Source organism: Chiloscyllium plagiosum, unplaced genomic scaffold (assembly GCF_037043375.1).
Source record: "Chiloscyllium plagiosum isolate Xiang-an unplaced genomic scaffold, Cpla_swu_hap1 HiC_scaffold_4, whole genome shotgun sequence".
NCBI lineage: Eukaryota > Metazoa > Chordata > Chondrichthyes > Orectolobiformes > Hemiscylliidae > Chiloscyllium > Chiloscyllium plagiosum.
Genome location: NW_028270142.1, coordinates 107,912,698 through 107,932,923, shown reverse-complemented (window position 1 = coordinate 107,932,923; position 20,226 = coordinate 107,912,698). Strand labels below are relative to the sequence as shown.

At 52.2% G+C, this 20,226-nt stretch overlaps 16 non-coding genes across 16 annotated transcripts; 8 read left to right on the top strand and 8 right to left on the bottom strand.

Annotated features, from left to right (window-relative positions):
- Window positions 1–185: 185 nt before the first annotated feature.
- Window positions 186–258, bottom strand: trnam-cau (transfer RNA methionine (anticodon CAU)). Its single transcript has one exon. It is a non-coding gene; the product is annotated as a tRNA-Met (tRNA).
- A 2,092-nt stretch (window positions 259–2,350) lies between these two features.
- Window positions 2,351–2,423, top strand: trnaa-agc (transfer RNA alanine (anticodon AGC)). Its single transcript has one exon. It is a non-coding gene; the product is annotated as a tRNA-Ala (tRNA).
- Window positions 2,424–2,703: 280 nt separating this feature from the next.
- trnam-cau (transfer RNA methionine (anticodon CAU)) lies at window positions 2,704–2,776 on the bottom strand. Its single transcript has one exon. It is a non-coding gene; the product is annotated as a tRNA-Met (tRNA).
- A 2,092-nt stretch (window positions 2,777–4,868) lies between these two features.
- trnaa-agc (transfer RNA alanine (anticodon AGC)) lies at window positions 4,869–4,941 on the top strand. The gene has a single exon. It is a non-coding gene; the product is annotated as a tRNA-Ala (tRNA).
- Window positions 4,942–5,221: 280 nt separating this feature from the next.
- Window positions 5,222–5,294, bottom strand: trnam-cau (transfer RNA methionine (anticodon CAU)). Its single transcript has one exon. It is a non-coding gene; the product is annotated as a tRNA-Met (tRNA).
- A 2,092-nt stretch (window positions 5,295–7,386) lies between these two features.
- trnaa-agc (transfer RNA alanine (anticodon AGC)) lies at window positions 7,387–7,459 on the top strand. Its single transcript has one exon. It is a non-coding gene; the product is annotated as a tRNA-Ala (tRNA).
- A 280-nt stretch (window positions 7,460–7,739) lies between these two features.
- Window positions 7,740–7,812, bottom strand: trnam-cau (transfer RNA methionine (anticodon CAU)). Its single transcript has one exon. It is a non-coding gene; the product is annotated as a tRNA-Met (tRNA).
- Window positions 7,813–9,904: 2,092 nt separating this feature from the next.
- On the top strand, window positions 9,905–9,977 carry trnaa-agc (transfer RNA alanine (anticodon AGC)). Its single transcript has one exon. It is a non-coding gene; the product is annotated as a tRNA-Ala (tRNA).
- Window positions 9,978–10,257: 280 nt separating this feature from the next.
- On the bottom strand, window positions 10,258–10,330 carry trnam-cau (transfer RNA methionine (anticodon CAU)). The gene has a single exon. It is a non-coding gene; the product is annotated as a tRNA-Met (tRNA).
- A 2,092-nt stretch (window positions 10,331–12,422) lies between these two features.
- On the top strand, window positions 12,423–12,495 carry trnaa-agc (transfer RNA alanine (anticodon AGC)). Its single transcript has one exon. It is a non-coding gene; the product is annotated as a tRNA-Ala (tRNA).
- Window positions 12,496–12,775: 280 nt separating this feature from the next.
- Window positions 12,776–12,848, bottom strand: trnam-cau (transfer RNA methionine (anticodon CAU)). The gene has a single exon. It is a non-coding gene; the product is annotated as a tRNA-Met (tRNA).
- A 2,092-nt stretch (window positions 12,849–14,940) lies between these two features.
- trnaa-agc (transfer RNA alanine (anticodon AGC)) lies at window positions 14,941–15,013 on the top strand. The gene has a single exon. It is a non-coding gene; the product is annotated as a tRNA-Ala (tRNA).
- Window positions 15,014–15,293: 280 nt separating this feature from the next.
- trnam-cau (transfer RNA methionine (anticodon CAU)) lies at window positions 15,294–15,366 on the bottom strand. Its single transcript has one exon. It is a non-coding gene; the product is annotated as a tRNA-Met (tRNA).
- A 2,092-nt stretch (window positions 15,367–17,458) lies between these two features.
- trnaa-agc (transfer RNA alanine (anticodon AGC)) lies at window positions 17,459–17,531 on the top strand. Its single transcript has one exon. It is a non-coding gene; the product is annotated as a tRNA-Ala (tRNA).
- Window positions 17,532–17,811: 280 nt separating this feature from the next.
- Window positions 17,812–17,884, bottom strand: trnam-cau (transfer RNA methionine (anticodon CAU)). Its single transcript has one exon. It is a non-coding gene; the product is annotated as a tRNA-Met (tRNA).
- Window positions 17,885–19,976: 2,092 nt separating this feature from the next.
- trnaa-agc (transfer RNA alanine (anticodon AGC)) lies at window positions 19,977–20,049 on the top strand. The gene has a single exon. It is a non-coding gene; the product is annotated as a tRNA-Ala (tRNA).
- Window positions 20,050–20,226: the final 177 nt, after the last annotated feature.

Genomic DNA, 20,226 nt, shown 5'->3' with positions numbered 1-20,226 from the left:
CGATGGTGAGTTTACAAAATGCTGCGCAGAACAAAAAGTTGAGCACGTGTCGCCCAGATGTTAAACCTTGCAGCAGCGCGTTTGCTCTGGTGTGGTCAGCTCAAATCAGGCGTGAAGCCGTCCAAAGCAAATATTCTTGCCCGCGGAGAGAAAGAAAACACGCACGGTGGCAAAGGCCACAGTCTTGCCTTCTCTGAGGATTGAACTCAGGACCTTCAGACTATGAGACTGACGCGCTGCCTACTGCGCTAAGAAGGCCAGCCGACAGCCGAGGGGCATACCGGGTGCCCAAATAGGCCGGTTTTCAAGGTGCTGCGAGCCACAGAACAAGCCTTGTCAGAAAGCTGCAGCTCAAGTGAGGCCAGGATATCGGCTTTCAATCCACAATCACGCACGTCGCCCGTTACATGCTGGGCTCCGGCCCGTGCAGAGACACGGCCCACTCGCGGTGCCGCAGAGCCGTGGCGTCAGGAGGTCGGCAAAGCCCGGTATGTCTTGCTCTTGGCAGCCAACATTCGGCCTCTTTGCCTCGATGGCTCCGCTACTGGAGAGCCACGCCACAGCGCACTAAGATCCTTTGCTCAGCAAGAAGGGAGGTGCTTCCGTTTACCAAAGAGCCTAAGAAAATGAGGGTTTGGTTAAGAAAAAGAAGGAAGCACATGTCAGGTATAGACAGGATAGATCGAGTGAATCCTTACCAGAGTATAAAGACAGTCGGGAAATCAGGAGGGCAAAAAGGGGACCTGAGATAGCTTTGGCAGATAGAGTTAAGGAAAATCCAAAGGGTTTTTACAAATACATTATAAGGACAAAAGGGTGACTAGGGAGAGAATAGGGCCCCTCAATGATCAGCACAGCGGCCTTTGTGTCGAGCCGCAGGAGAGGTGGGGGGTGGGGGGGGCTGGGCGATACTAAACGAGTAGTTTGCATCAGTGTTTACTGTGGAAAAGGATAGAATGTAGGGAGAAGTATAGAATATAGGGAAATGGATGGTGACATCTTGTAAATTGTCCACATTGCAGGGGAGGAATGCTGGATGCCTTGAAACGCATACAAGTGGATAAATGCCCAGGACCTGAGCAGGTCTGTGGGAAGCTAGGGAAGTGATTGCTGGGCCCCTTGCTGAGATATTTATATCATTGATATAAAATCATGAGGCGTATAGATAGGATAAATAGACAAAGTCTTTTCCCTGGGGTGCGGGAGACCAGCACGAGAGGGCAGAGGTTTAGGGTGAGAGGGAAAAGATATGAAAGAGAACTAAGGGGCACCTTTTTCACACAGAGGGTGGTACGTGTATGGAATGAGCTGCCAGAGGAAGTGGCGGAGGCTAGTACAATTGCAACATTTAAAAGGCATCTGGATGGCTATATAAATAGGAAGGGTTTGGAGGGATATGGCCCGGGTGCCGGCAGGTACGACTAGATTGGGATGGGATATCTGGTCGGAACGGTCCGACCGAAGGGTCTCTTTCCGTGATGTACATCTCTATGACTCTATGACTCCTTCCAAGCAAAGTTTTCCCGCGAAGCAGCGCTCTAAACTGCTCGATGACAACTTACTATGTCAATGTCCGGACGAAGGAGCCTTCCATTCCTGTCGGAAAACTGGCTGTGGACTTCTCTTCGTTTCTTCTTCTTGAAATTTGGCCTGCACGGGGTGTGCCACTTCCACAGTTGCACAAGTTGAACAGCAACGCATCCGAGCAGGTCAGCACTAAGGAAAGGCCCTACCGGTCAGACAGGGCTCGCGGGTGCTGCTTCAGACGAGTGGCGGTTGCTATTTGCATCTCGGCCTGCTTGGCGTGTATCTGAAAGCAGCACTTTGCGGAACCTGACCGCATGGCTGCAGCTCACGAGGATGAAGGAGAAGGCCTCTTTTTTTGTCTGGTAACAGCCCCCAGTGTTCTCTTTCTCCAAAATACACCTTCTTCTTCTTCAGAGAATTCTGCCTGTTGGTGTGCTGTGACGTCTGCAGTTGCAAACCACGAGCAGCAGGGAGCCCTCTGGAGGAACACAACATCCACGCAGTCAGTCAGCACTCACTTGAAAGTGTCGCAAGTCTCCAATCAGTCAGACAGCGCTCTCGAGTGCTACCTCACACTTGTTGTGACTGCTCGTGCCGATCGGTTCCTTTGGATTCTGGAATCTCAGAGCGTCTCGCTGGCGATTCTTTCGGCGGCACCGTGTTTTCCAGAAGACTTCGCGCACGTGCTGCTGCTGCTCGGATGTGCCGATAGTCGCATCGCGTTGTTCGGCTGAATACAGCGTACAATCTCGAGAGGAAATCGCCTGCTGCTCTCAGCTCATCGTTCCGAAGCACCATGGGGCTGAGGTGAGCACCTAGCATAGGGGAATTAGCTCAAATGGTAGAGCGCTCGCTTAGCATGCGAGAGGTAGTGGGATCGATGCCCACATTCTCCACAATGCTTTTCCTGGGGACACGTTTGGGACGCAAGCAGTGTGACCTCGCGTGAACCCTGCATGTGGCTCCAGTCTTTGCTGCTGCACAGATGGCACGATGGTGAGTTTACAAAATGCTGCGCAGAACAAAAAGTTGAGCACGTGTCGCCCAGATGTTAAACCTTGCAGCAGCGCGTTTGCTCTGGTGTGGTCAGCTCAAATCAGGCGTGAAGCCGTCCAAAGCAAATATTCTTGCCCGCGGAGAGAAAGAAAACACGCACGGTGGCAAAGGCCACAGTCTTGCCTTCTCTGAGGATTGAACTCAGGACCTTCAGACTATGAGACTGACGCGCTGCCTACTGCGCTAAGAAGGCCAGCCGACAGCCGAGGGGCATACCGGGTGCCCAAATAGGCCGGTTTTCAAGGTGCTGCGAGCCACAGAACAAGCCTTGTCAGAAAGCTGCAGCTCAAGTGAGGCCAGGATATCGGCTTTCAATCCACAATCACGCACGTCGCCCGTTACATGCTGGGCTCCGGCCCGTGCAGAGACACGGCCCACTCGCGGTGCCGCAGAGCCGTGGCGTCAGGAGGTCGGCAAAGCCCGGTATGTCTTGCTCTTGGCAGCCAACATTCGGCCTCTTTGCCTCGATGGCTCCGCTACTGGAGAGCCACGCCACAGCGCACTAAGATCCTTTGCTCAGCAAGAAGGGAGGTGCTTCCGTTTACCAAAGAGCCTAAGAAAATGAGGGTTTGGTTAAGAAAAAGAAGGAAGCACATGTCAGGTATAGACAGGATAGATCGAGTGAATCCTTACCAGAGTATAAAGACAGTCGGGAAATCAGGAGGGCAAAAAGGGGACCTGAGATAGCTTTGGCAGATAGAGTTAAGGAAAATCCAAAGGGTTTTTACAAATACATTATAAGGACAAAAGGGTGACTAGGGAGAGAATAGGGCCCCTCAATGATCAGCACAGCGGCCTTTGTGTCGAGCCGCAGGAGAGGTGGGGGGTGGGGGGGGCTGGGCGATACTAAACGAGTAGTTTGCATCAGTGTTTACTGTGGAAAAGGATAGAATGTAGGGAGAAGTATAGAATATAGGGAAATGGATGGTGACATCTTGTAAATTGTCCACATTGCAGGGGAGGAATGCTGGATGCCTTGAAACGCATACAAGTGGATAAATGCCCAGGACCTGAGCAGGTCTGTGGGAAGCTAGGGAAGTGATTGCTGGGCCCCTTGCTGAGATATTTATATCATTGATATAAAATCATGAGGCGTATAGATAGGATAAATAGACAAAGTCTTTTCCCTGGGGTGCGGGAGACCAGCACGAGAGGGCAGAGGTTTAGGGTGAGAGGGAAAAGATATGAAAGAGAACTAAGGGGCACCTTTTTCACACAGAGGGTGGTACGTGTATGGAATGAGCTGCCAGAGGAAGTGGCGGAGGCTAGTACAATTGCAACATTTAAAAGGCATCTGGATGGCTATATAAATAGGAAGGGTTTGGAGGGATATGGCCCGGATGCCGGCAGGTACGACTAGATTGGGATGGGATATCTGGTCGGAACGGTCCGACCGAAGGGTCTCTTTCCGTGATGTACATCTCTATGACTCTATGACTCCTTCCAAGCAAAGTTTTCCCGCGAAGCAGCGCTCTAAACTGCTCGATGACAACTTACTATGTCAATGTCCGGACGAAGGAGCCTTCCATTCCTGTCGGAAAACTGGCTGTGGACTTCTCTTCGTTTCTTCTTCTTGAAATTTGGCCTGCACGGGGTGTGCCACTTCCACAGTTGCACAAGTTGAACAGCAACGCATCCGAGCAGGTCAGCACTAAGGAAAGGCCCTACCGGTCAGACAGGGCTCGCGGGTGCTGCTTCAGACGAGTGGCGGTTGCTATTTGCATCTCGGCCTGCTTGGCGTGTATCTGAAAGCAGCACTTTGCGGAACCTGACCGCATGGCTGCAGCTCACGAGGATGAAGGAGAAGGCCTCTTTTTTTGTCTGGTAACAGCCCCCAGTGTTCTCTTTCTCCAAAATACACCTTCTTCTTCTTCAGAGAATTCTGCCTGTTGGTGTGCTGTGACGTCTGCAGTTGCAAACCACGAGCAGCAGGGAGCCCTCTGGAGGAACACAACATCCACGCAGTCAGTCAGCACTCACTTGAAAGTGTCGCAAGTCTCCAATCAGTCAGACAGCGCTCTCGAGTGCTACCTCACACTTGTTGTGACTGCTCGTGCCGATCGGTTCCTTTGGATTCTGGAATCTCAGAGCGTCTCGCTGGCGATTCTTTCGGCGGCACCGTGTTTTCCAGAAGACTTCGCGCACGTGCTGCTGCTGCTCGGATGTGCCGATAGTCGCATCGCGTTGTTCGGCTGAATACAGCGTACAATCTCGAGAGGAAATCGCCTGCTGCTCTCAGCTCATCGTTCCGAAGCACCATGGGGCTGAGGTGAGCACCTAGCATAGGGGAATTAGCTCAAATGGTAGAGCGCTCGCTTAGCATGCGAGAGGTAGTGGGATCGATGCCCACATTCTCCACAATGCTTTTCCTGGGGACACGTTTGGGACGCAAGCAGTGTGACCTCGCGTGAACCCTGCATGTGGCTCCAGTCTTTGCTGCTGCACAGATGGCACGATGGTGAGTTTACAAAATGCTGCGCAGAACAAAAAGTTGAGCACGTGTCGCCCAGATGTTAAACCTTGCAGCAGCGCGTTTGCTCTGGTGTGGTCAGCTCAAATCAGGCGTGAAGCCGTCCAAAGCAAATATTCTTGCCCGCGGAGAGAAAGAAAACACGCACGGTGGCAAAGGCCACAGTCTTGCCTTCTCTGAGGATTGAACTCAGGACCTTCAGACTATGAGACTGACGCGCTGCCTACTGCGCTAAGAAGGCCAGCCGACAGCCGAGGGGCATACCGGGTGCCCAAATAGGCCGGTTTTCAAGGTGCTGCGAGCCACAGAACAAGCCTTGTCAGAAAGCTGCAGCTCAAGTGAGGCCAGGATATCGGCTTTCAATCCACAATCACGCACGTCGCCCGTTACATGCTGGGCTCCGGCCCGTGCAGAGACACGGCCCACTCGCGGTGCCGCAGAGCCGTGGCGTCAGGAGGTCGGCAAAGCCCGGTATGTCTTGCTCTTGGCAGCCAACATTCGGCCTCTTTGCCTCGATGGCTCCGCTACTGGAGAGCCACGCCACAGCGCACTAAGATCCTTTGCTCAGCAAGAAGGGAGGTGCTTCCGTTTACCAAAGAGCCTAAGAAAATGAGGGTTTGGTTAAGAAAAAGAAGGAAGCACATGTCAGGTATAGACAGGATAGATCGAGTGAATCCTTACCAGAGTATAAAGACAGTCGGGAAATCAGGAGGGCAAAAAGGGGACCTGAGATAGCTTTGGCAGATAGAGTTAAGGAAAATCCAAAGGGTTTTTACAAATACATTATAAGGACAAAAGGGTGACTAGGGAGAGAATAGGGCCCCTCAATGATCAGCACAGCGGCCTTTGTGTCGAGCCGCAGGAGAGGTGGGGGGTGGGGGGGGCTGGGCGATACTAAACGAGTAGTTTGCATCAGTGTTTACTGTGGAAAAGGATAGAATGTAGGGAGAAGTATAGAATATAGGGAAATGGATGGTGACATCTTGTAAATTGTCCACATTGCAGGGGAGGAATGCTGGATGCCTTGAAACGCATACAAGTGGATAAATGCCCAGGACCTGAGCAGGTCTGTGGGAAGCTAGGGAAGTGATTGCTGGGCCCCTTGCTGAGATATTTATATCATTGATATAAAATCATGAGGCGTATAGATAGGATAAATAGACAAAGTCTTTTCCCTGGGGTGCGGGAGACCAGCACGAGAGGGCAGAGGTTTAGGGTGAGAGGGAAAAGATATGAAAGAGAACTAAGGGGCACCTTTTTCACACAGAGGGTGGTACGTGTATGGAATGAGCTGCCAGAGGAAGTGGCGGAGGCTAGTACAATTGCAACATTTAAAAGGCATCTGGATGGCTATATAAATAGGAAGGGTTTGGAGGGATATGGCCCGGGTGCCGGCAGGTACGACTAGATTGGGATGGGATATCTGGTCGGAACGGTCCGACCGAAGGGTCTCTTTCCGTGATGTACATCTCTATGACTCTATGACTCCTTCCAAGCAAAGTTTTCCCGCGAAGCAGCGCTCTAAACTGCTCGATGACAACTTACTATGTCAATGTCCGGACGAAGGAGCCTTCCATTCCTGTCGGAAAACTGGCTGTGGACTTCTCTTCGTTTCTTCTTCTTGAAATTTGGCCTGCACGGGGTGTGCCACTTCCACAGTTGCACAAGTTGAACAGCAACGCATCCGAGCAGGTCAGCACTAAGGAAAGGCCCTACCGGTCAGACAGGGCTCGCGGGTGCTGCTTCAGACGAGTGGCGGTTGCTATTTGCATCTCGGCCTGCTTGGCGTGTATCTGAAAGCAGCACTTTGCGGAACCTGACCGCATGGCTGCAGCTCACGAGGATGAAGGAGAAGGCCTCTTTTTTTGTCTGGTAACAGCCCCCAGTGTTCTCTTTCTCCAAAATACACCTTCTTCTTCTTCAGAGAATTCTGCCTGTTGGTGTGCTGTGACGTCTGCAGTTGCAAACCACGAGCAGCAGGGAGCCCTCTGGAGGAACACAACATCCACGCAGTCAGTCAGCACTCACTTGAAAGTGTCGCAAGTCTCCAATCAGTCAGACAGCGCTCTCGAGTGCTACCTCACACTTGTTGTGACTGCTCGTGCCGATCGGTTCCTTTGGATTCTGGAATCTCAGAGCGTCTCGCTGGCGATTCTTTCGGCGGCACCGTGTTTTCCAGAAGACTTCGCGCACGTGCTGCTGCTGCTCGGATGTGCCGATAGTCGCATCGCGTTGTTCGGCTGAATACAGCGTACAATCTCGAGAGGAAATCGCCTGCTGCTCTCAGCTCATCGTTCCGAAGCACCATGGGGCTGAGGTGAGCACCTAGCATAGGGGAATTAGCTCAAATGGTAGAGCGCTCGCTTAGCATGCGAGAGGTAGTGGGATCGATGCCCACATTCTCCACAATGCTTTTCCTGGGGACACGTTTGGGACGCAAGCAGTGTGACCTCGCGTGAACCCTGCATGTGGCTCCAGTCTTTGCTGCTGCACAGATGGCACGATGGTGAGTTTACAAAATGCTGCGCAGAACAAAAAGTTGAGCACGTGTCGCCCAGATGTTAAACCTTGCAGCAGCGCGTTTGCTCTGGTGTGGTCAGCTCAAATCAGGCGTGAAGCCGTCCAAAGCAAATATTCTTGCCCGCGGAGAGAAAGAAAACACGCACGGTGGCAAAGGCCACAGTCTTGCCTTCTCTGAGGATTGAACTCAGGACCTTCAGACTATGAGACTGACGCGCTGCCTACTGCGCTAAGAAGGCCAGCCGACAGCCGAGGGGCATACCGGGTGCCCAAATAGGCCGGTTTTCAAGGTGCTGCGAGCCACAGAACAAGCCTTGTCAGAAAGCTGCAGCTCAAGTGAGGCCAGGATATCGGCTTTCAATCCACAATCACGCACGTCGCCCGTTACATGCTGGGCTCCGGCCCGTGCAGAGACACGGCCCACTCGCGGTGCCGCAGAGCCGTGGCGTCAGGAGGTCGGCAAAGCCCGGTATGTCTTGCTCTTGGCAGCCAACATTCGGCCTCTTTGTCTCGATGGCTCCGCTACTGGAGAGCCACGCCACAGCGCACTAAGATCCTTTGCTCAGCAAGAAGGGAGGTGCTTCCGTTTACCAAAGAGCCTAAGAAAATGAGGGTTTGGTTAAGAAAAAGAAGGAAGCACATGTCAGGTATAGACAGGATAGATCGAGTGAATCCTTACCAGAGTATAAAGACAGTCGGGAAATCAGGAGGGCAAAAAGGGGACCTGAGATAGCTTTGGCAGATAGAGTTAAGGAAAATCCAAAGGGTTTTTACAAATACATTATAAGGACAAAAGGGTGACTAGGGAGAGAATAGGGCCCCTCAATGATCAGCACAGCGGCCTTTGTGTCGAGCCGCAGGAGAGGTGGGGGGTGGGGGGGGCTGGGCGATACTAAACGAGTAGTTTGCATCAGTGTTTACTGTGGAAAAGGATAGAATGTAGGGAGAAGTATAGAATATAGGGAAATGGATGGTGACATCTTGTAAATTGTCCACATTGCAGGGGAGGAATGCTGGATGCCTTGAAACGCATACAAGTGGATAAATGCCCAGGACCTGAGCAGGTCTGTGGGAAGCTAGGGAAGTGATTGCTGGGCCCCTTGCTGAGATATTTATATCATTGATATAAAATCATGAGGCGTATAGATAGGATAAATAGACAAAGTCTTTTCCCTGGGGTGCGGGAGACCAGCACGAGAGGGCAGAGGTTTAGGGTGAGAGGGAAAAGATATGAAAGAGAACTAAGGGGCACCTTTTTCACACAGAGGGTGGTACGTGTATGGAATGAGCTGCCAGAGGAAGTGGCGGAGGCTAGTACAATTGCAACATTTAAAAGGCATCTGGATGGCTATATAAATAGGAAGGGTTTGGAGGGATATGGCCCGGGTGCCGGCAGGTACGACTAGATTGGGATGGGATATCTGGTCGGAACGGTCCGACCGAAGGGTCTCTTTCCGTGATGTACATCTCTATGACTCTATGACTCCTTCCAAGCAAAGTTTTCCCGCGAAGCAGCGCTCTAAACTGCTCGATGACAACTTACTATGTCAATGTCCGGACGAAGGAGCCTTCCATTCCTGTCGGAAAACTGGCTGTGGACTTCTCTTCGTTTCTTCTTCTTGAAATTTGGCCTGCACGGGGTGTGCCACTTCCACAGTTGCACAAGTTGAACAGCAACGCATCCGAGCAGGTCAGCACTAAGGAAAGGCCCTACCGGTCAGACAGGGCTCGCGGGTGCTGCTTCAGACGAGTGGCGGTTGCTATTTGCATCTCGGCCTGCTTGGCGTGTATCTGAAAGCAGCACTTTGCGGAACCTGACCGCATGGCTGCAGCTCACGAGGATGAAGGAGAAGGCCTCTTTTTTTGTCTGGTAACAGCCCCCAGTGTTCTCTTTCTCCAAAATACACCTTCTTCTTCTTCAGAGAATTCTGCCTGTTGGTGTGCTGTGACGTCTGCAGTTGCAAACCACGAGCAGCAGGGAGCCCTCTGGAGGAACACAACATCCACGCAGTCAGTCAGCACTCACTTGAAAGTGTCGCAAGTCTCCAATCAGTCAGACAGCGCTCTCGAGTGCTACCTCACACTTGTTGTGACTGCTCGTGCCGATCGGTTCCTTTGGATTCTGGAATCTCAGAGCGTCTCGCTGGCGATTCTTTCGGCGGCACCGTGTTTTCCAGAAGACTTCGCGCACGTGCTGCTGCTGCTCGGATGTGCCGATAGTCGCATCGCGTTGTTCGGCTGAATACAGCGTACAATCTCGAGAGGAAATCGCCTGCTGCTCTCAGCTCATCGTTCCGAAGCACCATGGGGCTGAGGTGAGCACCTAGCATAGGGGAATTAGCTCAAATGGTAGAGCGCTCGCTTAGCATGCGAGAGGTAGTGGGATCGATGCCCACATTCTCCACAATGCTTTTCCTGGGGACACGTTTGGGACGCAAGCAGTGTGACCTCGCGTGAACCCTGCATGTGGCTCCAGTCTTTGCTGCTGCACAGATGGCACGATGGTGAGTTTACAAAATGCTGCGCAGAACAAAAAGTTGAGCACGTGTCGCCCAGATGTTAAACCTTGCAGCAGCGCGTTTGCTCTGGTGTGGTCAGCTCAAATCAGGCGTGAAGCCGTCCAAAGCAAATATTCTTGCCCGCGGAGAGAAAGAAAACACGCACGGTGGCAAAGGCCACAGTCTTGCCTTCTCTGAGGATTGAACTCAGGACCTTCAGACTATGAGACTGACGCGCTGCCTACTGCGCTAAGAAGGCCAGCCGACAGCCGAGGGGCATACCGGGTGCCCAAATAGGCCGGTTTTCAAGGTGCTGCGAGCCACAGAACAAGCCTTGTCAGAAAGCTGCAGCTCAAGTGAGGCCAGGATATCGGCTTTCAATCCACAATCACGCACGTCGCCCGTTACATGCTGGGCTCCGGCCCGTGCAGAGACACGGCCCACTCGCGGTGCCGCAGAGCCGTGGCGTCAGGAGGTCGGCAAAGCCCGGTATGTCTTGCTCTTGGCAGCCAACATTCGGCCTCTTTGCCTCGATGGCTCCGCTACTGGAGAGCCACGCCACAGCGCACTAAGATCCTTTGCTCAGCAAGAAGGGAGGTGCTTCCGTTTACCAAAGAGCCTAAGAAAATGAGGGTTTGGTTAAGAAAAAGAAGGAAGCACATGTCAGGTATAGACAGGATAGATCGAGTGAATCCTTACCAGAGTATAAAGACAGTCGGGAAATCAGGAGGGCAAAAAGGGGACCTGAGATAGCTTTGGCAGATAGAGTTAAGGAAAATCCAAAGGGTTTTTACAAATACATTATAAGGACAAAAGGGTGACTAGGGAGAGAATAGGGCCCCTCAATGATCAGCACAGCGGCCTTTGTGTCGAGCCGCAGGAGAGGTGGGGGGTGGGGGGGGCTGGGCGATACTAAACGAGTAGTTTGCATCAGTGTTTACTGTGGAAAAGGATAGAATGTAGGGAGAAGTATAGAATATAGGGAAATGGATGGTGACATCTTGTAAATTGTCCACATTGCAGGGGAGGAATGCTGGATGCCTTGAAACGCATACAAGTGGATAAATGCCCAGGACCTGAGCAGGTCTGTGGGAAGCTAGGGAAGTGATTGCTGGGCCCCTTGCTGAGATATTTATATCATTGATATAAAATCATGAGGCGTATAGATAGGATAAATAGACAAAGTCTTTTCCCTGGGGTGCGGGAGACCAGCACGAGAGGGCAGAGGTTTAGGGTGAGAGGGAAAAGATATGAAAGAGAACTAAGGGGCACCTTTTTCACACAGAGGGTGGTACGTGTATGGAATGAGCTGCCAGAGGAAGTGGCGGAGGCTAGTACAATTGCAACATTTAAAAGGCATCTGGATGGCTATATAAATAGGAAGGGTTTGGAGGGATATGGCCCGGGTGCCGGCAGGTACGACTAGATTGGGATGGGATATCTGGTCGGAACGGTCCGACCGAAGGGTCTCTTTCCGTGATGTACATCTCTATGACTCTATGACTCCTTCCAAGCAAAGTTTTCCCGCGAAGCAGCGCTCTAAACTGCTCGATGACAACTTACTATGTCAATGTCCGGACGAAGGAGCCTTCCATTCCTGTCGGAAAACTGGCTGTGGACTTCTCTTCGTTTCTTCTTCTTGAAATTTGGCCTGCACGGGGTGTGCCACTTCCACAGTTGCACAAGTTGAACAGCAACGCATCCGAGCAGGTCAGCACTAAGGAAAGGCCCTACCGGTCAGACAGGGCTCGCGGGTGCTGCTTCAGACGAGTGGCGGTTGCTATTTGCATCTCGGCCTGCTTGGCGTGTATCTGAAAGCAGCACTTTGCGGAACCTGACCGCATGGCTGCAGCTCACGAGGATGAAGGAGAAGGCCTCTTTTTTTGTCTGGTAACAGCCCCCAGTGTTCTCTTTCTCCAAAATACACCTTCTTCTTCTTCAGAGAATTCTGCCTGTTGGTGTGCTGTGACGTCTGCAGTTGCAAACCACGAGCAGCAGGGAGCCCTCTGGAGGAACACAACATCCACGCAGTCAGTCAGCACTCACTTGAAAGTGTCGCAAGTCTCCAATCAGTCAGACAGCGCTCTCGAGTGCTACCTCACACTTGTTGTGACTGCTCGTGCCGATCGGTTCCTTTGGATTCTGGAATCTCAGAGCGTCTCGCTGGCGATTCTTTCGGCGGCACCGTGTTTTCCAGAAGACTTCGCGCACGTGCTGCTGCTGCTCGGATGTGCCGATAGTCGCATCGCGTTGTTCGGCTGAATACAGCGTACAATCTCGAGAGGAAATCGCCTGCTGCTCTCAGCTCATCGTTCCGAAGCACCATGGGGCTGAGGTGAGCACCTAGCATAGGGGAATTAGCTCAAATGGTAGAGCGCTCGCTTAGCATGCGAGAGGTAGTGGGATCGATGCCCACATTCTCCACAATGCTTTTCCTGGGGACACGTTTGGGACGCAAGCAGTGTGACCTCGCGTGAACCCTGCATGTGGCTCCAGTCTTTGCTGCTGCACAGATGGCACGATGGTGAGTTTACAAAATGCTGCGCAGAACAAAAAGTTGAGCACGTGTCGCCCAGATGTTAAACCTTGCAGCAGCGCGTTTGCTCTGGTGTGGTCAGCTCAAATCAGGCGTGAAGCCGTCCAAAGCAAATATTCTTGCCCGCGGAGAGAAAGAAAACACGCACGGTGGCAAAGGCCACAGTCTTGCCTTCTCTGAGGATTGAACTCAGGACCTTCAGACTATGAGACTGACGCGCTGCCTACTGCGCTAAGAAGGCCAGCCGACAGCCGAGGGGCATACCGGGTGCCCAAATAGGCCGGTTTTCAAGGTGCTGCGAGCCACAGAACAAGCCTTGTCAGAAAGCTGCAGCTCAAGTGAGGCCAGGATATCGGCTTTCAATCCACAATCACGCACGTCGCCCGTTACATGCTGGGCTCCGGCCCGTGCAGAGACACGGCCCACTCGCGGTGCCGCAGAGCCGTGGCGTCAGGAGGTCGGCAAAGCCCGGTATGTCTTGCTCTTGGCAGCCAACATTCGGCCTCTTTGTCTCGATGGCTCCGCTACTGGAGAGCCACGCCACAGCGCACTAAGATCCTTTGCTCAGCAAGAAGGGAGGTGCTTCCGTTTACCAAAGAGCCTAAGAAAATGAGGGTTTGGTTAAGAAAAAGAAGGAAGCACATGTCAGGTATAGACAGGATAGATCGAGTGAATCCTTACCAGAGTATAAAGACAGTCGGGAAATCAGGAGGGCAAAAAGGGGACCTGAGATAGCTTTGGCAGATAGAGTTAAGGAAAATCCAAAGGGTTTTTACAAATACATTATAAGGACAAAAGGGTGACTAGGGAGAGAATAGGGCCCCTCAATGATCAGCACAGCGGCCTTTGTGTCGAGCCGCAGGAGAGGTGGGGGGTGGGGGGGGCTGGGCGATACTAAACGAGTAGTTTGCATCAGTGTTTACTGTGGAAAAGGATAGAATGTAGGGAGAAGTATAGAATATAGGGAAATGGATGGTGACATCTTGTAAATTGTCCACATTGCAGGGGAGGAATGCTGGATGCCTTGAAACGCATACAAGTGGATAAATGCCCAGGACCTGAGCAGGTCTGTGGGAAGCTAGGGAAGTGATTGCTGGGCCCCTTGCTGAGATATTTATATCATTGATATAAAATCATGAGGCGTATAGATAGGATAAATAGACAAAGTCTTTTCCCTGGGGTGCGGGAGACCAGCACGAGAGGGCAGAGGTTTAGGGTGAGAGGGAAAAGATATGAAAGAGAACTAAGGGGCACCTTTTTCACACAGAGGGTGGTACGTGTATGGAATGAGCTGCCAGAGGAAGTGGCGGAGGCTAGTACAATTGCAACATTTAAAAGGCATCTGGATGGCTATATAAATAGGAAGGGTTTGGAGGGATATGGCCCGGGTGCCGGCAGGTACGACTAGATTGGGATGGGATATCTGGTCGGAACGGTCCGACCGAAGGGTCTCTTTCCGTGATGTACATCTCTATGACTCTATGACTCCTTCCAAGCAAAGTTTTCCCGCGAAGCAGCGCTCTAAACTGCTCGATGACAACTTACTATGTCAATGTCCGGACGAAGGAGCCTTCCATTCCTGTCGGAAAACTGGCTGTGGACTTCTCTTCGTTTCTTCTTCTTGAAATTTGGCCTGCACGGGGTGTGCCACTTCCACAGTTGCACAAGTTGAACAGCAACGCATCCGAGCAGGTCAGCACTAAGGAAAGGCCCTACCGGTCAGACAGGGCTCGCGGGTGCTGCTTCAGACGAGTGGCGGTTGCTATTTGCATCTCGGCCTGCTTGGCGTGTATCTGAAAGCAGCACTTTGCGGAACCTGACCGCATGGCTGCAGCTCACGAGGATGAAGGAGAAGGCCTCTTTTTTTGTCTGGTAACAGCCCCCAGTGTTCTCTTTCTCCAAAATACACCTTCTTCTTCTTCAGAGAATTCTGCCTGTTGGTGTGCTGTGACGTCTGCAGTTGCAAACCACGAGCAGCAGGGAGCCCTCTGGAGGAACACAACATCCACGCAGTCAGTCAGCACTCACTTGAAAGTGTCGCAAGTCTCCAATCAGTCAGACAGCGCTCTCGAGTGCTACCTCACACTTGTTGTGACTGCTCGTGCCGATCGGTTCCTTTGGATTCTGGAATCTCAGAGCGTCTCGCTGGCGATTCTTTCGGCGGCACCGTGTTTTCCAGAAGACTTCGCGCACGTGCTGCTGCTGCTCGGATGTGCCGATAGTCGCATCGCGTTGTTCGGCTGAATACAGCGTACAATCTCGAGAGGAAATCGCCTGCTGCTCTCAGCTCATCGTTCCGAAGCACCATGGGGCTGAGGTGAGCACCTAGCATAGGGGAATTAGCTCAAATGGTAGAGCGCTCGCTTAGCATGCGAGAGGTAGTGGGATCGATGCCCACATTCTCCACAATGCTTTTCCTGGGGACACGTTTGGGACGCAAGCAGTGTGACCTCGCGTGAACCCTGCATGTGGCTCCAGTCTTTGCTGCTGCACAGATGGCACGATGGTGAGTTTACAAAATGCTGCGCAGAACAAAAAGTTGAGCACGTGTCGCCCAGATGTTAAACCTTGCAGCAGCGCGTTTGCTCTGGTGTGGTCAGCTCAAATCAGGCGTGAAGCCGTCCAAAGCAAATATTCTTGCCCGCGGAGAGAAAGAAAACACGCACGGTGGCAAAGGCCACAGTCTTGCCTTCTCTGAGGATTGAACTCAGGACCTTCAGATTATGAGACTGACGCGCTGCCTACTGCGCTAAGAAGGCCAGCCGACAGCCGAGGGGCATACCGGGTGCCCAAATAGGCCGGTTTTCAAGGTGCTGCGAGCCACAGAACAAGCCTTGTCAGAAAGCTGCAGCTCAAGTGAGGCCAGGATATCGGCTTTCAATCCACAATCACGCACGTCGCCCGTTACATGCTGGGCTCCGGCCCGTGCAGAGACACGGCCCACTCGCGGTGCCGCAGAGCCGTGGCGTCAGGAGGTCGGCAAAGCCCGGTATGTCTTGCTCTTGGCAGCCAACATTCGGCCTCTTTGCCTCGATGGCTCCGCTACTGGAGAGCCACGCCACAGCGCACTAAGATCCTTTGCTCAGCAAGAAGGGAGGTGCTTCCGTTTACCAAAGAGCCTAAGAAAATGAGGGTTTGGTTAAGAAAAAGAAGGAAGCACATGTCAGGTATAGACAGGATAGATCGAGTGAATCCTTACCAGAGTATAAAGACAGTCGGGAAATCAGGAGGGCAAAAAGGGGACCTGAGATAGCTTTGGCAGATAGAGTTAAGGAAAATCCAAAGGGTTTTTACAAATACATTATAAGGACAAAAGGGTGACTAGGGAGAGAATAGGGCCCCTCAATGATCAGCACAGCGGCCTTTGTGTCGAGCCGCAGGAGAGGTGGGGGGTGGGGGGGGCTGGGCGATACTAAACGAGTAGTTTGCATCAGTGTTTACTGTGGAAAAGGATAGAATGTAGGGAGAAGTATAGAATATAGGGAAATGGATGGTGACATCTTGTAAATTGTCCACATTGCAGGGGAGGAATGCTGGATGCCTTGAAACGCATACAAGTGGATAAATGCCCAGGACCTGAGCAGGTCTGTGGGAAGCTAGGGAAGTGATTGCTGGGCCCCTTGCTGAGATATTTATATCATTGATATAAAATCATGAGGCGTATAGATAGGATAAATAGACAAAGTCTTTTCCCTGGGGTGCGGGAGACCAGCACGAGAGGGCAGAGGTTTAGGGTGAGAGGGAAAAGATATGAAAGAGAACTAAGGGGCACCTTTTTCACACAGAGGGTGGTACGTGTATGGAATGAGCTGCCAGAGGAAGTGGCGGAGGCTAGTACAATTGCAACATTTAAAAGGCATCTGGATGGCTATATAAATAGGAAGGGTTTGGAGGGATATGGCCCGGGTGCCGGCAGGTACGACTAGATTGGGATGGGATATCTGGTCGGAACGGTCCGACCGAAGGGTCTCTTTCCGTGATGTACATCTCTATGACTCTATGACTCCTTCCAAGCAAAGTTTTCCCGCGAAGCAGCGCTCTAAACTGCTCGATGACAACTTACTATGTCAATGTCCGGACGAAGGAGCCTTCCATTCCTGTCGGAAAACTGGCTGTGGACTTCTCTTCGTTTCTTCTTCTTGAAATTTGGCCTGCACGGGGTGTGCCACTTCCACAGTTGCACAAGTTGAACAGCAACGCATCCGAGCAGGTCAGCACTAAGGAAAGGCCCTACCGGTCAGACAGGGCTCGCGGGTGCTGCTTCAGACGAGTGGCGGTTGCTATTTGCATCTCGGCCTGCTTGGCGTGTATCTGAAAGCAGCACTTTGCGGAACCTGACCGCATGGCTGCAGCTCACGAGGATGAAGGAGAAGGCCTCTTTTTTTGTCTGGTAACAGCCCCCAGTGTTCTCTTTCTCCAAAATACACCTTCTTCTTCTTCAGAGAATTCTGCCTGTTGGTGTGCTGTGACGTCTGCAGTTGCAAACCACGAGCAGCAGGGAGCCCTCTGGAGGAACACAACATCCACGCAGTCAGTCAGCACTCACTTGAAAGTGTCGCAAGTCTCCAATCAGTCAGACAGCGCTCTCGAGTGCTACCTCACACTTGTTGTGACTGCTCGTGCCGATCGGTTCCTTTGGATTCTGGAATCTCAGAGCGTCTCGCTGGCGATTCTTTCGGCGGCACCGTGTTTTCCAGAAGACTTCGCGCACGTGCTGCTGCTGCTCGGATGTGCCGATAGTCGCATCGCGTTGTTCGGCTGAATACAGCGTACAATCTCGAGAGGAAATCGCCTGCTGCTCTCAGCTCATCGTTCCGAAGCACCATGGGGCTGAGGTGAGCACCTAGCATAGGGGAATTAGCTCAAATGGTAGAGCGCTCGCTTAGCATGCGAGAGGTAGTGGGATCGATGCCCACATTCTCCACAATGCTTTTCCTGGGGACACGTTTGGGACGCAAGCAGTGTGACCTCGCGTGAACCCTGCATGTGGCTCCAGTCTTTGCTGCTGCACAGATGGCACGATGGTGAGTTTACAAAATGCTGCGCAGAACAAAAAGTTGAGCACGTGTCGCCCAGATGTTAAACCTTGCAGCAGCGCGTTTGCTCTGGTGTGGTCAGCTCAAATCAGGCGTGAAGCCGTCCAAAGCAAATATTCTTGCCCGCGGAGAGAAAGAAAACACGCACGGTGGCAAAGGCCACAGTCTTGCCTTCTCTGAGGATTGAACTCAGGACCTTCAGATTATGAGACTGACGCGCTGCCTACTGCGCTAAGAAGGCCAGCCGACAGCCGAGGGGCATACCGGGTGCCCAAATAGGCCGGTTTTCAAGGTGCTGCGAGCCACAGAACAAGCCTTGTCAGAAAGCTGCAGCTCAAGTGAGGCCAGGATATCGGCTTTCAATCCACAATCACGCACGTCGCCCGTTACATGCTGGGCTCCGGCCCGTGCAGAGACACGGCCCACTCGCGGTGCCGCAGAGCCGTGGCGTCAGGAGGTCGGCAAAGCCCGGTATGTCTTGCTCTTGGCAGCCAACATTCGGCCTCTTTGCCTCGATGGCTCCGCTACTGGAGAGCCACGCCACAGCGCACTAAGATCCTTTGCTCAGCAAGAAGGGAGGTGCTTCCGTTTACCAAAGAGCCTAAGAAAATGAGGGTTTGGTTAAGAAAAAGAAGGAAGCACATGTCAGGTATAGACAGGATAGATCGAGTGAATCCTTACCAGAGTATAAAGACAGTCGGGAAATCAGGAGGGCAAAAAGGGGACCTGAGATAGCTTTGGCAGATAGAGTTAAGGAAAATCCAAAGGGTTTTTACAAATACATTATAAGGACAAAAGGGTGACTAGGGAGAGAATAGGGCCCCTCAATGATCAGCACAGCGGCCTTTGTGTCGAGCCGCAGGAGAGGTGGGGGGTGGGGGGGGCTGGGCGATACTAAACGAGTAGTTTGCATCAGTGTTTACTGTGGAAAAGGATAGAATGTAGGGAGAAGTATAGAATATAGGGAAATGGATGGTGACATCTTGTAAATTGTCCACATTGCAGGGGAGGAATGCTGGATGCCTTGAAACGCATACAAGTGGATAAATGCCCAGGACCTGAGCAGGTCTGTGGGAAGCTAGGGAAGTGATTGCTGGGCCCCTTGCTGAGATATTTATATCATTGATATAAAATCATGAGGCGTATAGATAGGATAAATAGACAAAGTCTTTTCCCTGGGGTGCGGGAGACCAGCACGAGAGGGCAGAGGTTTAGGGTGAGAGGGAAAAGATATGAAAGAGAACTAAGGGGCACCTTTTTCACACAGAGGGTGGTACGTGTATGGAATGAGCTGCCAGAGGAAGTGGCGGAGGCTAGTACAATTGCAACATTTAAAAGGCATCTGGATGGCTATATAAATAGGAAGGGTTTGGAGGGATATGGCCCGGGTGCCGGCAGGTACGACTAGATTGGGATGGGATATCTGGTCGGAACGGTCCGACCGAAGGGTCTCTTTCCGTGATGTACATCTCTATGACTCTATGACTCCTTCCAAGCAAAGTTTTCCCGCGAAGCAGCGCTCTAAACTGCTCGATGACAACTTACTATGTCAATGTCCGGACGAAGGAGCCTTCCATTCCTGTCGGAAAACTGGCTGTGGACTTCTCTTCGTTTCTTCTTCTTGAAATTTGGCCTGCACGGGGTGTGCCACTTCCACAGTTGCACAAGTTGAACAGCAACGCATCCGAGCAGGTCAGCACTAAGGAAAGGCCCTACCGGTCAGACAGGGCTCGCGGGTGCTGCTTCAGACGAGTGGCGGTTGCTATTTGCATCTCGGCCTGCTTGGCGTGTATCTGAAAGCAGCACTTTGCGGAACCTGACCGCATGGCTGCAGCTCACGAGGATGAAGGAGAAGGCCTCTTTTTTTGTCTGGTAACAGCCCCCAGTGTTCTCTTTCTCCAAAATACACCTTCTTCTTCTTCAGAGAATTCTGCCTGTTGGTGTGCTGTGACGTCTGCAGTTGCAAACCACGAGCAGCAGGGAGCCCTCTGGAGGAACACAACATCCACGCAGTCAGTCAGCACTCACTTGAAAGTGTCGCAAGTCTCCAATCAGTCAGACAGCGCTCTCGAGTGCTACCTCACACTTGTTGTGACTGCTCGTGCCGATCGGTTCCTTTGGATTCTGGAATCTCAGAGCGTCTCGCTGGCGATTCTTTCGGCGGCACCGTGTTTTCCAGAAGACTTCGCGCACGTGCTGCTGCTGCTCGGATGTGCCGATAGTCGCATCGCGTTGTTCGGCTGAATACAGCGTACAATCTCGAGAGGAAATCGCCTGCTGCTCTCAGCTCATCGTTCCGAAGCACCATGGGGCTGAGGTGAGCACCTAGCATAGGGGAATTAGCTCAAATGGTAGAGCGCTCGCTTAGCATGCGAGAGGTAGTGGGATCGATGCCCACATTCTCCACAATGCTTTTCCTGGGGACACGTTTGGGACGCAAGCAGTGTGACCTCGCGTGAACCCTGCATGTGGCTCCAGTCTTTGCTGCTGCACAGATGGCACGATGGTGAGTTTACAAAATGCTGCGCAGAACAAAAAGTTGAGCACGTGTCGCCCAGATGTTAAACCTTGCAGCAGCGCGTT